The following is a 14,192-nucleotide window of genomic DNA, read 5'->3' on the forward strand; positions in this document are numbered from 1 at the left end:
ATGACAGAAGGAAAACCCTCGTAGAGGTGCCCCATACAGCGGTTGAGAATCCCAGGCTAAGGCTCAGCCACAGTTCTAAAACCTTAGAATAAAATCAACAATCCCTCTAATTGTTTATCACAATGCTTTCTTTAGACATTTTACTTGAGGAGTTGGGGTGGAGCGAAGAATAAGAAAATCCTTTCTGAGCTTGCCTTACATCTAGTTTGAAAGTAGAATTTCTTTACTGGAACTGCTGATCTGTAAGGCCACCAGTTTATGTGGGTTTCAAAGGGCTCTTAGAGTTCAAGTATGGATGTGTTCTGTTTGTGTGCCAGTACTGTGCACATACACACACACACCCGCCCCGTTTATATCTCCAGGCCAGTGTTTCTCAATCTCTGAACTACTGATATTTGGGGTCAGTTAAGTCTTTTTTTTTTTTTAATGTTTATTTTTGAGAGACATAGAGAGAGGGGGGAGGAGGAGGAGCAGAAAGTGAGGGAGACACAAGCTCTGTGCTGACAACAGGCAGCCCAACAGAGGGCTGGAAATCAGGAACTTCAAGATCATGACATGAGCCGAAGTCGGAAGCTTAACCAATTGAGGCACCCGGGTGCCCCTGGTCAGTTAATTGTTTATTCTGGGGCTGTCCTGTGTATTGTAGGCTGTTTGTGAGCATGCCTCGGTTCACCTACCAGCAGCCAGTGCTATCTCCCCCTTCTCTTTACCTGCACCCCCATCTCCCCTGACATACAATGAACGTTGCCAAATGTCTCCTGGGGGACAAAAATCTCCCTTGGTTGAAAACTTCGGGCTGAGATAAGGATCTTTAGAGAGAGCAAAGGAAGACAGAGAGTGAGTAACATGAGGCTTTTCTCTAGGATTCAGATACTTATTCTCAGGGTTACTCTATTTATGGAAATTATTCGAAGATGCTTTAAGTGTTTTTAGGAAGCTGCTGTCATTCCAAACAAGCCAAATATTGCAAATATTATTTTAAACTGTAACTCATAACCGCTTTCTACAGCATGTCTTCATGGATTCAAGAATTTGCCTTGAAGAATGCTGTTGATTCATTTGTTGTTTTCACAACTTGTGTCACCGCTGGCCTTCCCCTCATAATAGCATCAAGTAGTGTTCTGGTTTTTCCCCCAAACTTTACAAACCACTTTGATACATTGCTGAAGATACATTTTAGCAGACTAACTTTTTTTTTTTTTAACTGCACTTCTCAAAGAACCCACTTCGTCTACTTGCTAGGAGAGAAATTATTTTTAATCTGAATGTAATTGAGGCATAGTGGCCTAGATCCACTTTGACATTTTGCCACACAGTCTTAAAATATTTTGCAAGTAGCAAAATTATACTTTGATACAACACTGACCTTACCAAGTAACCTTATGACCGAACCTAATATCTTAAGTAAATGTGACCAGAATTAATATACCTTAATCTGAAGCTTAAGGAATACGCCCTTATTCAGTGTTTATATCTTATCTTGACTTGTATTTTACTTCCAAAGGAGAGGAAAACAGTACAAAGGATGAGGGGTTTTATGTGTGTGTTTGTTTCCTGGTGGTAGCACTCCAGGACTTTCCCTCCAGAATTTATTTCAACATCATTTACTGAACACTGACTGTGAGCAAGGATTTATGCCAGTTTTTAGCAGATTTTGTTTTTGCAGTAAAATCAGATGTATTTCTTTTAAAATTGTGCTGTGATGAATCTTTTCTCTATTATTTTGATATTGGTGAAGATTAACTATCACAAAAGTAATGTTTTCTCCATCTATAAATGCAGGACTAAAAAAGACTAGAAGAGAGGGAATCTACAAAAGGGAGACTGGGTTTTTAAAAAGCCAGACATATAATATTATAAGATTAAAATAGGTGGTGAGAATTCTGTTTCTTATCACTTCGCTATTTGGCATTAAGTGGACAAAAAAGCAGACACTCTCAGGCTAACTTTTTATTTTCTTCTGGATAGATGGCAGGCCCAGAATATCACAGGTTAAACTCTTGAAATGCCTATAATTTCAGATGAGTGAGTTCTGGTAAAAATATACACTTTCTGGCCTATAAGTTGTCCATCATGTTTTTCCATATTTGCTACTGTTTTATTATAATATGTTAAACACCAGTAAATAGGAACAGTGTGAATATTACTATTGCATTTAAGGATTTTAACTTTAATTCTTACTTGCTTTTAGATTCTGCATCTTTTATGTTAGGTGCCTGGTCTCCAATTTTGTGTTGATTTACTTGGCTGTGTGGGAGTTATGTAAAATTATCCAACTGATATAAGCCAGGTGTTCACAGCTCTTCATGCATCAGGGACTACACTGGAAGCTTTCCAAGAGTAGGTGTCTGTGACCTACATAGCAAGTATGACAAAGATGGCACATGGGCCTATTTGCAGTGTCCCTTAGGCAAGCCGTCCCCTCAAGCTCACTGACCTCCTCCAAGGTCTCCTGCCTCCCGAATCCCAGACCCACTCCCCAATCACTTGGGAGAAATGTCTTTGGCAACAGTCAGCTCTATGGTGCCTTCCTGACCAACATGGAGAGTTTGCAGCAGCACAGCGGCCCCCGCCCTCTCCCATGGCTGAGTGTCATCTTCACACCTCTACATCCTACACCCCTAGCTGGTCTGAATGGTACAAAGCAACTAGAGCCTCAGAAAGTTACTTTTCAGAGGCTCTAACCCCAGCTGCAGATAGCACAGAAAACAATACATTCGCTATCTTTAACAAAAACGATCATTTTAACATTTATTCATTTGTGAGAGACAGAGACTGAGTGGGGGAGGGGAAGAGAGAGAGAGGGAGACACAGAATCCGAAGCAGGCTCCAGGCTCTGAGCTGTCAGCACGGAACCCAATGCAGGGCTCGAACCCACGAGCTGGGAGATTATGACCTGAGCGGAAGTCAGAAGGTTAACTGACTGAGCTGCTCAGGCACCCCAAAAGCTGTTCTTTTAAAAACACTTTCTCGGGGCGCCTGGGTGGCGCAGTCGGTTAGGCGTCCGACTTCAGCCAGGTCACGATCTCGCGGTCCGTGAGTTCGAGCCCCGCGTCGGGCTCTGGGCTGATGGCTCAGAGCCTGGAGCCTGTTTCCGATTCTGTGTCTCCCTCTCTCTCTGCCCCTCCCCCGTCCATGCTCTGTCTCTCTCTGTCCCAAAAATAAATAAACGTTGAAAAAAAAAATTTTTAAAAACACTTTCTCTTGTTCTTCTGCTCATTCTTTTCTTTTTATGTTGTTTCGAATTCTTGTTTCTTGGTTATTCTTTTCACAGAGGGAGAAGAGAGAGGTTAAAAAGCAACCAGAAGATACTGGAGAAGGGAAAGAGACTTGCTAGTGGAGGGCTCACGGGGAGGGTTATCAGCACTCATTTTAGAGCAAGACTGGGACCGCTGGAATAGAAATTACTTGCTTACTGTAGGATTGTATGGCAGCAGTCATGGACCCAAGTGGTAGGGACCATAGCAACCTGTCCCTAGCTCTGCAACGCAGCCAGCATTCCTGTCCTCCCGCCACAAACACACAAATAAAACCCTGGGCAATTCAAGGGTGCAAGTAGGACTTAGGTAGTGTATTAGTCAAGGTTCTCCAGGGAAACAGAATCCATAGGAGAGACAGAAGGAAGGACAGAAGGTAGGGGACAGAGGGAGGAAGGGAGGAGAAAAAAACCAAAGATACAGAGAGAAAAGGAGACAGACAAGAGAGAAAAGAGATGTACTTATTTTAAGGAATTTGCTCACATAATTGTGAGGCAATTTGTAGGGCAGACTGGCAGGCTAGAAATTTGGGCAGAAGTTGATGTTGCAGTCTTGAGTCTGAATTCTGCAGGGCAGAGGGCTGGAAACTCGGGCAGTGTCTCTATATTGTAGTCTTGAGAAGTATTCCTTCTTGGGAAATCTGTCTTTGCTCTTAAGGTCTTCAAATGATTCCATGAGGCCACCCACATTATGGAGGATAACTGCTTTACCCAAACTCTGATTTAAAAGTTAATCACATTCGGGGCGCCTGGGTGGTGCAGTCGGTTAAGCGTCCGACTTCAGCCAGGTCACGATCTCGCGGTCCGTGAGTTCGAGCCCCGCGTCGGGCTCTGGGCTGATGGCTCGGAGCCTGGAGCCTGTTTCCGATTCTGTGTCTCCCTCTCTCTCTGCCCCTCCCCCGTTCATGCTCTGTCTCTCTCTGTCCCAAAAATAAATAAACGTTGAAAAAAAAAATTAAAAAAAAAAAGTTAATCACATTAAAAGCAAAACAAACAAACAAAAACCCAAAAAACAAAAAACAAAACCTGTACATAAACATCTAGATTAGTGTTTTACCAAAAGACTGGGCACCACAGCCTAGGCAAACTGACACATAAAGTTAACCATCACAAGCAGTGTGGAATCCAGAGAGTGCCCCCAAATCATCAAAAATCCACCCCTCCCCAGCTTCCTTGGTGAAGGCCTCCACTGACCCATCTTCCAGTCATGCCCCATGAACAAACACTGTGGCTAAGGGAATGCAGTTCCCTGGCTAGGGCTGAGAATGGGGGGAGAGGTTGCTGTGTTACAGAAGGGATGTTGAGAGGGTATCAGGAGCTGTTCAATTAGAGGGATCCCACCCACCAGAAGTAAGGGACAGAGGAGTGTCATTTTGGGAAGGAAAAGAAAACATTTTGTGCATATCTAGACCTTGAGTACTTAAAAGGTGGGAAACAGAAGGGAGAGAGGAGAGACACTTTGGGAGAAAAGAAGGGCTCTTGCTGGAATGTCCTATATGCTCCTGCAGCTGGAGGTGGGCAGTTTTTCCAGTGGTCACATCAGATATCAAATGCAACTGATGGGCATGTATCACATTAGCTTGAGTTAAACTACCTTTGAATCTCATGAAATCTTCCTTTGAGGAAAATTTACTTTTTCTCATTGATTTGAAGTCAGTAATTTCTGTTCCTCTGAACACAGAATTGCTTTTAATTATAAATGCATGACATTTAAAATTATTTAAATACAAATATTTTTACACCAACGGGTGTGGAATGTGGGGTGTGGGATGTGGGGATGGAAGCAATGAATTCTTTCCTGTGCAGAAACCCTGCTAGAAAAATATTTTCCCTTAGTCATCGTTACAAAAATCATCCCTCTCAGGGATGCTTGTTATTTAAAATTAAATGGAATTGGCATTTGGAGATTTTTTTGAATAATTTAGCTGGATTTATTTCAATGATTACATAATGGCTACGAATGGGTCAAGGCCCCAGTCATACCAGGGAATGAAGAAATGTATTTGTTTATACGGCCATTGTTCATCTGCCTCACCTACTCTCATCTCCTGCTTCCATCCCCAAGGCTGCTACCCCCACTTGTCTCACACACTCCATAAGGATAGAGACTACCTTTATCTTACTCCCCGGTGTGGTCTCTGACATGTAGCATGGTGCACTCGTGTGTGTTGAGCTGAACTGAACATTGATATCTGGGGATCCCGGCCATTTAGGAAGATAGAGAATGCTATGATAGTTCTGTAACTTCTCAGCAAACAAAGTTCCTTTAGAACAAAGTCAACAATGTTATAACAACAGCCTTACGGATTTCTAAATGCACAGCTGTCATTACTGGCAGCTGCTTACACCAAAAATCTTACGTGCGCTAATGTCTGCCAAATATTGGAAACCAACTCTAGGCAAAATCTGAAGTATGTTTCCTATATCCCCACTATTCACCTTACAGAAAAAAATCTATTTATCTCGAGAGAGAGAGAGAAAGCAGGGGAGGGGCAGAGAGAAAAGGAGAGAGAGGATCCCAAGCAGGGATGCGGGGCTCGAACTCACAAGCCATGAGATCATGACCTGAGCCAAAATCAAGAGTTGGACACTTAACCGACTGAGCTGCCCAGCTCCCCCCACCCACTATTCACCCCTTTTAAATTTCCCTTTTTTAATATTTCTCTTTTTCATGTTCAGATCTCCCCTACCCTTTCCATTCCTTCCTTTTATCAAAATAGGAAAGAACCTCATTTTAATCATTTTTATTTGTAAATTAGTAAACTGATTATAATTTGGAATTAATGAATTTCATTTGACTTTTCTTGATTATAAAATGAAAAAAATGTGTTACACTCTAAAAGGAAAGCCAGGTATGAATAAGCAGATGGGGATGGTCCTTCTGCTCATCTGTGGGTGCCTCCTTTCTTCCGTTTCTGCTTTCCTTCTTGGGGAGTACATGGGAAAGAGGCATAGACAGGGCCACCCTAAAGAGCACCCCTTACTGTACAATGACTTTAAGCCATTGAGGGTGACTAGAAGGCGTCCAATAAAAAAGATGGTCATGCACTTTTTCATATACCAAACATCTATTTCCAGGACCTGAATAGAGCTATGGATCTTGGAGATCCATTTCTCTACGGATCATAAGTCCACTTTGCCCTATCCCAACCACTTTAGGCAAATAATCTCCTTATTTCTTTTGAACACAGGCCAGTCCCCTCCCCCAACTTTAACTCAACTCTTGTCATCCACGGGCTTTAACAAAAACTACCACATGCTGGAAGGGCCTGGGTGGCTCAGTTGGTTAAGCATCTGATTTCATGGCTTGTGAGTTTGAGCCCTGCGTCAGGCTCTGTGCTGACAGCTCCAAGCCTGGAACCTACTTGAGATTCTGTGTCTCTCTCTCTCCCTCTCTCTCTCTCTCTCTCTCTCTCTCTCTGCCCCTCCCTGGCTCATGCTCTCTCCCTCTCTCTCTCAAAAATGAATAAACATTAAAAAAAATTTTTTTTAAATTACCATGTGCCAATTCTGTGCATTGCTAGGAGTCTGCAAATATTGCTAATCTGAAAACAGTCCTGGAAGACTGTATTAACCACCACAAGCAGTGCGGAATCCAGAGAGTGCCCCCAAATCATCAGAAATCTAAAATCGCCCCTCTCCAGCTTCCTTGGTGAAGGCTTTAATTGACCCATCTTCTTCTAGTCCATGCCCCAGTGAACAAACTGTGGCTAAGGGAATGCAATTCCCTGGCTGGGGCCGAGAATGGGGGCAGAGGTTGTTGTGTTACAGAAGAGATGTGGAGAAGGCATCAACACCCCAGCAAGACAGGCTAACATTGTTTCCATTTCACCTGTGTGATTCAGGGAGGCTAGGGACATCCTCAAGCTCATAACATTAAGTGACCAAGTCAGGAAGCTTGGGTGTCTTCAGCAATAAAGCCCATGTCTACTCCCAGATGGATTTTTAATGTTGTCTGGCAGTCTGGCATTTATTTGTTTAAAAATTGACAATTTAATTGTGCTGCTTCCCTAACCTGAAATCTTGGATTATATCCTCATGCCCCCTATCTTATTTCTGCCTCCACCTAAATGTCTCTTGGGAACTTCACATTCCACGTGATCAAAACTGAATGCAACACTGTTCCTATGTTCCTAGCCTTTAATTCAATCAAGTCAGCTACTTACACTAGAAACCTGGGACTCCTGATTTTCCCCTTTCTGTCATTCTCTTTTTAAAAAATTGGCCACTAAGTCCTATAGATTCTTTCTCCCACATATACACACAAATACACATGTAGTGCTATAAAACCCTCCTTGACTTCTTTGGAAAACTCGGTCCCTCTGCACCTTCCACCACTGTAGATACATGCCGTGATTATAAGAACATACACCACTGTTCTTGGAGTGTCTGTTGATAGAGTGCATCTTGCCCCCACCGGAGACAGAACTCTATATAGGGGCAAAGGTCTTATATTGTCTGTGCTTGGAACTCAAGGCATCTTGCATTGTTTCTAACACATGGTAGATCCTCCATCAATACCGCTGGGCTGGTTTTAATTGGAGTGCATCAGAGGAAGAAAGGTCTCATAGTGCTTATACTTGAGATTTAGATACCTCCTTATGATTAAGCTGAGGCCTGAACAAAATAGGCCATTTTCAAAGTTTGTCTTTTATGTGTGTGACCTCTTCTGTTTTAGTCCCTTTTTCATATCAGTAACAGCCCCTCTCCTTTTAGATCCCCAGTGACCATCTACATTTCCTCTGTCCCTTTCCCCAAATCAGGAAGGATCTAGAAACATCACTTGTATCACAACTGAAACTCTCAGCTCTACTGCACACTAGCTGGGATTGTGGGCAAGTTCTTAACCTGTCTGAAATTGTTTCTTCATTTATAATACAGTTATGAAAATACCTGCCTCCTAGAGTTGCCATGGAGATTCAGTTTAAAAAAACAAACAAACAACTCTACATAAAGCATTAACACTATCCTAAACACATAATAATGGCCCGATTAAGGGGCACCTGGGTGGCTCTGCCGGTTGTGCATCCAACTTCAGCTCAGGTCATGATCTCACAGCTCTTGGGGTCGAGCCCCATGTCAGGCTCTGTGCTGACAGCTCAGAGCCCGGAGCCTGCTTCGGATTCTGTCTCCCTCTCTTTCTGCCCCTCCCCCACTCACACTCTGTCTCTCTCTCTCTCTCAAAAATAAATAAACATTACAAAAAATGGCCCAATTAATGTTAAAAGAAGACTGCCTTATTAATACCAATATGCTAATTCTTTCCAATGTATTTACTTTAAAAATTGCTATTTAATTATGGAATGCATGATCTCTTATTAAAGAAACCTATTTGTTCAACTAGTATCTATTGAAGCTTCCCTGGTGTCTTGCTTCACACCTGAGAACACAGGAAAAAGACTGGATCCTAGCACTGGGGAGTGGAATTTCCCACCTTTGTGATATAGTGAGGTGTGCTGAGGGCAAGTTTCCCAAAGAAGGGTTCCAAGAGGGCTGAAATCAGTCAGAGGAGGGCAGTCCTGTTAGAGGAAACATGAACAAAGGGGACAGAAGTCAGACAGGGTTTGACAGGAGAGGACGAATGACAAGTCATTTGGTTCAGCTGTAGCTTGGGTGCATGTAGGCGGGGGCAGGGGAGTCAGAAAGATGAGGCTAGAAAAGGTAAGCGGGTGGCCAAATCCTCAGGGGCAACAGCAAGTAGGTGGGAAAGATGTGGGCTGGGGTTCTTCTAGCCTGGGGGAAATCACGGCTATGTTTGCATACTGGAATAACTGGGAGCTTTTAAAAATACCAAAGCCTAGGCCCCTAGACAATTACACATAAACCACTATGGGTGGAACTGAAGCTTCATTTTTTTTTTAAAGTTCCCCAAATGATTCTAATATGTAGCTGAATTTGAGAGCTGCTATATAATCTAGTCCTCAAAATCATATCAATCCAAATTCAGCTATGAAGGTAATGATGTGATCATCATTGACCTTCAGAATGGGGGAAGTGGGAGCTGTGTTTTTCAAATTAATTAATTTCTTATTGTGGAAAAATATACATAGCATGAAATTGATCATTTTCACCATTTTCAAGTATGTAGTTCAGTGGCATTAAGTACACTCACATTGTTGCCCAACCATCACTTGTCATTACTTTTCATTATTCCAAAATGAAACTCTGTGCCCACTAAACACTAATTCCCCATTCTTCCCTCCCTCAGCCATTCTACTTTCTGTCTCTAAATTTGACTACTCTAGGTACCTCATGTAAGTGGCACCATATAGTACATGTCCTTCTGTGACTAGCTTATTTCATTTAGCATAATATCCTCAAGATGTACCCATGTGGTAGCTTGTGTCATAATTTCCTTTCTTTTTAAGGTTGAATAATATTCCACTGCATGTACATACCACATCTGATCCATTCATCCACCAGCAGAAACTTACACCCACATAAGGGTGTATAAATGGGTGTACTAATATTGATTTGAGTCCCTGTTTTCAATTCCAGAAGTGGAATTCCTAGGTTATGTGGTAATTCTATTTTAATTTTTTTGAGGAACTTTAATACTGTTTTCTACAGCAGCTGCACTATTTTCCATTCCCGCCAGCAGTGCACAAGTTTTTTGTTTTGTTTTGTTTTGTTTTAATGTCTATTTAATTTTGAGACAGAGAGCAAATGCGAGCAGGGGAGGAGCAGAGAGAGGGAAACAGAGAATATGAAGCAGACTCTACACTGTCAGCACAAAGCCCAACATGGGGCTTGAACCCAGGAACTGTGAGATCATGACCTGAGCCGAAGTCAAATGTTCAACTGACTGAGCCACTCAGGCACCCCTCCCCCCAATTATTCCACTTCTTTACTAATACTTGTTATTTTCTGTTTAGTGTGTGTGTGTGTGTGTGTGTGTGTGTGTGTGTGTGTGTGTGTTTGTGTTTGTGTGTGTGTGTGTGTGTGTGTGTTTATAATAGCTATCCCAATGGGTGTGAAACAGTATCTCATCGTGGTTTTGATTTGCATTCCCTAATGATCAGTGATGATGAACATTTTTTATGTACTTATTAGCCACCTGTATTTCTTCTCTGGAAAAATGTCTAAGTAATTTTTCCATTTTTTAAATTGGGTTGTTGGTTTTTTGTATAAGTTCTTGATATATTATGGTTATTAATCCTTTGTCAGATATGTGATTTGCAAATATTTTCTCCCATTTCACTAGTTGTCGTGTGCATTAGTGGTATAGTGGTGAGCATAGCTGCCTTCCATTTCATTGTCTTTTCACTCTGTCGATAGTATCCTTTGATGCACAAAAGTATTTAATTTTGATGAAGTTCATTTCATCTATTTTTTTCTTTTGCTGCCTGTACTTTTAATGTCATCACCCCTGTGTTTTGCAAATGTGTGCACAAAGTACCACAGGTTGGGCTCCCCATAGAGAAGACTGAAATGGAGGCTGGTATATACGGTATTTTAGGCAGTGCTCTTGGTATCACCACCTGTGGAAGGGAAGGGAAAGGAGCATGGGCAGCAGGAGAAATTGGGCTGTGATGCAGGCTCAAGGAAAGACTCAACTGATCATCACAATGAATTCTGAAGCTGAGAAGAACCTTCAGAGATGTCCTTCATTTGGGTGAAAGGGACAGCCTTTATATTTGACCCGTCATTGGATAGGGGGTACTACCAGAAGGGGCTATGACCAAGAGTAAAGCAGCTCTTTTCAGGCCAGGCAATGCCAAAGAAGGCTGACAGCTGAAAACTGTTGGCCACGTGCACTCCCTGCATCTGGTCTTTATTATTGGAAGGAAATCTGGGTGACATATCATATCATCCACTACATTCCCAAAGAAGTCTCTTCTTGCTTGCTTTAGTCTCCTGGTGCTTGTTCTGGTCCCCTCCTGGTGAAGGGGAGCTGGGTGACATATCACCATCCACTACAGTCCCAAAGAGGTCTCCTCTTGCTTGCTTTGATGCTCCTGGCCCACTGGAACTTTACTATAATTTAGGGAAGTATCTAAGGTCATCAGGAATCCCCAGCCTATTGCTGGCCCACTCTCTCCCTTCTCTTCTTCACTCTTCATTTTTCAATCCCTGGTCTCTCTCTTCCCCACCTACAATACAGTAACATTACTGTTGCCCTCCTGTTGGTCATGGCCCAGCATTCTTCCACCTCAAGCCTTTTATTGCTCAAGACATGATGAGCAGGAACGGGAGCAGAATGTGGTTGCTTAAATCCTGGAGTATGGGTGGACGGCATGAGAGAACAGCAGAGAAATGTTGGGATAAAGTACTTATGCACAGAGTATCCCATACCAGGAGCTGAGGTACTGAGGGAGGGGATATTGAATCAAATAAGCAAGTACATGATGAGAACATTAAGAAGAAAAACGATGACAGTTAAATAGTACTTGACGTTAGGGACATAACAAACATTCACCTTAGTTTTAGATGTTGAAAAAATGGCAAAATGAGAAAAAAAAATGCAAAGTTAATATTTATGTCTAATTGCTATCCAGCACAATAATTCAGTATATAATAAAATGTGTTCAAACTTAAATGTGTTAATACTTTATTTCTAGTTGTATTTGATTAGAACTGTAAACTCTTACATACAAATATGGGGCTTCCTAAATTGTGGTTCACATAGTATGGAGATCTGCTCACAAACCCAAAACACCAGAGGGAATGTTCACTACAGTGCATCCTCTTTCAGATTGAAGAAAAGGGTACTTTTGGATCCTTCCCATGGCCCCTTGGCTCTCACAGATACAGAACCTATTGTACTGAGTTCCTAATCCTAAACTCTAAGATTTGCTTCTCATACAAATTTCCCCTTGGTCATCTTATCTGTGTAGTGTAACTATGTTTTGTGACTTTTCCCTAAAAATAAGTTTTAGAATATTTGAATAATTGGATTTATGAACATTTCAATTCCTAGCCCTTAGGTAACCTACTCCTCTTTGGTTTTAATGAAAGTCCACTACCCAAGGCCTTTATGTCATCTAAAGTCAGACTTCATTTGGAAGTTCAGTAATCTTTTTTTCTAAGAAGTATTCTTGAAAAAGTATTATCTATTTGGAAATGGGTTAGGGCAATCTAGATGGAGAAAAAAATGTAGATTTTATATTCTTCTCTTCCTTTCCTAGTTGTATGGCTCCAAGATACCAGAATTTCCCCCCACTCTCACCCTACTGCATCCCACCCCCACTCTCGCCCCAAACTAAATTACCCCTATAAGAGAGGTAAGTAATATATATACTGATTGAAAACATTTCACCTGCACAGAATTTCCATTTGACCTCTGTTTCATTTTTGAGTGTCATTTCCAATACTTTCTCTGACCCTATTTCTACTGCAGTCTATATCTTCAGACTAAGAAAAAATAACATTTCTCTGAGGAAATTTACTCTGAATAGACCTCCAAATGCAAATTCTCTGGAAAATAATGAGATTATACACTCTTTAAAAACAAGTTTTGATATTTCCTTTATCCTAGAGCCTCATTTCTCTTAGGACAGCCATGGGGGAATTGAAGGATTTCTTCACTTGCATTAGTTTTCTGTATCCTCATCACCATGATTATCGCTATTAAGTTTTTAGCCTACATTTTTATGATTCAATCTTGGAAATGGTTTTTAGAGTTTTGTGATCATTTCCTCGTTTCCATTTTTCAGGCTTTTACAATGACATTAGCTATTGTCCTTTTTTTAAACTGCCTGAAAATCAGGATTTAAATTTTAGTATCAAGTAGCTAAATGGAAAATCCCTCTCCTGGGATTCTTAGGAAGGTCACATGAGAAGCCTCCAAGGATACGCTATCTCATCATAGGTTACAAGCTCAAGATCATAGAACTAGGTCAGAAGCCCAAGATCTGAGCAGGTTCTCCACTCTGCTAACAACTTTATCAGCATAACTCATCAAGGCTTAAGCACTATCATCCTGCCTTTCCATGGCTTTGCCCCACTGTTGGCTTAGTGTGGCCAAGCTACAAATCTCTTTTTAGTCTTCTCTCCTTTTGTCTATCAGTTCTTCACCTTTTCCCAAGTGTTCCAGGCAGTTCCTTTGTCCTTATCATCAGTTTCTAGCAAGTAGTTCTTAGACTCTCCAGGCCAGGATGGAGCACTACAAGTATATCTCTTAGGGATCATTAGCACTTCGTGAGAAACACCCAAACTTCCCCCATCGAGACCCTTCAAAGGTATAGTACTGCTGTGAGATTTTATGTATCTTAATTCCTTCTCCCACCATCATTCCTTTCGTCCCTTCCACCAAGCAGAAGTTATTAGATAGTAATAAATGATGTCATCTTCAACAAAGGAGATAATTCCCAATTACTAACTTCTTTTTTTTTTAAGTTTATTTATTACTTTGACAGAGAGAGAGAGAGAGAGAGAGAGAGAGAGAGCAAGAGAGAAAGTGAGCATCAACGGGGAGGAGCTGAGAGAGAAGGAGACAGAGAATCCCAAGCAGGCTCTGTACTGTCAGGCAGAGTCCAATGTGGGTCTCAATCCCATGAAGCAGGAGATCATGACCTGAGCTGAAATCAAGAGTCAGAAGCCTAACCGACTAAGCCACCCAACCCCCCCCTTCCCAATTATTAACTTCTAACTTAATCTATAACTGTGTTATAGTGTTATCTGAAAATAGAAGATTCTTTATTCTTTTAAAGTTCTTATTATCCCCACAATGTCTAAAATGTTGGGAGTTGGTAGAATGAAAGTTAGCAAAGAATAATCTCTCTTCTATCAGATGTAGCAAAGCTGATTCTCAATTCAAAGAGCAGGACTGGTTTTGCTATTAAGACTAATAGTAACCCATTTGTTGCTTGGCTCTTAAAGCACAACAGGTGGACTTAAAAAAACTTTTTTTTAATGGTTTGCTTTTCAGATGGTAATTGTCATACACAAATAATGCATGGCTGAGCAGAATCAAACCTGGGATGTGTGCAGGGTC

At 41.5% G+C, this 14,192-nt stretch overlaps 1 long non-coding RNA gene across 2 annotated transcripts in view; it reads right to left on the bottom strand.

The window, feature by feature from the left end:
- The window catches only part of LOC123599234, a 56,339-nt gene that overhangs the window by 18,932 nt on the left and 23,215 nt on the right, over positions 1-14,192 (bottom strand). The window lies entirely within an intron of this gene.

This window comes from Leopardus geoffroyi, chromosome C1 (assembly GCF_018350155.1).
Source record: "Leopardus geoffroyi isolate Oge1 chromosome C1, O.geoffroyi_Oge1_pat1.0, whole genome shotgun sequence".
Taxonomy (NCBI): domain Eukaryota; kingdom Metazoa; phylum Chordata; class Mammalia; order Carnivora; family Felidae; genus Leopardus; species Leopardus geoffroyi.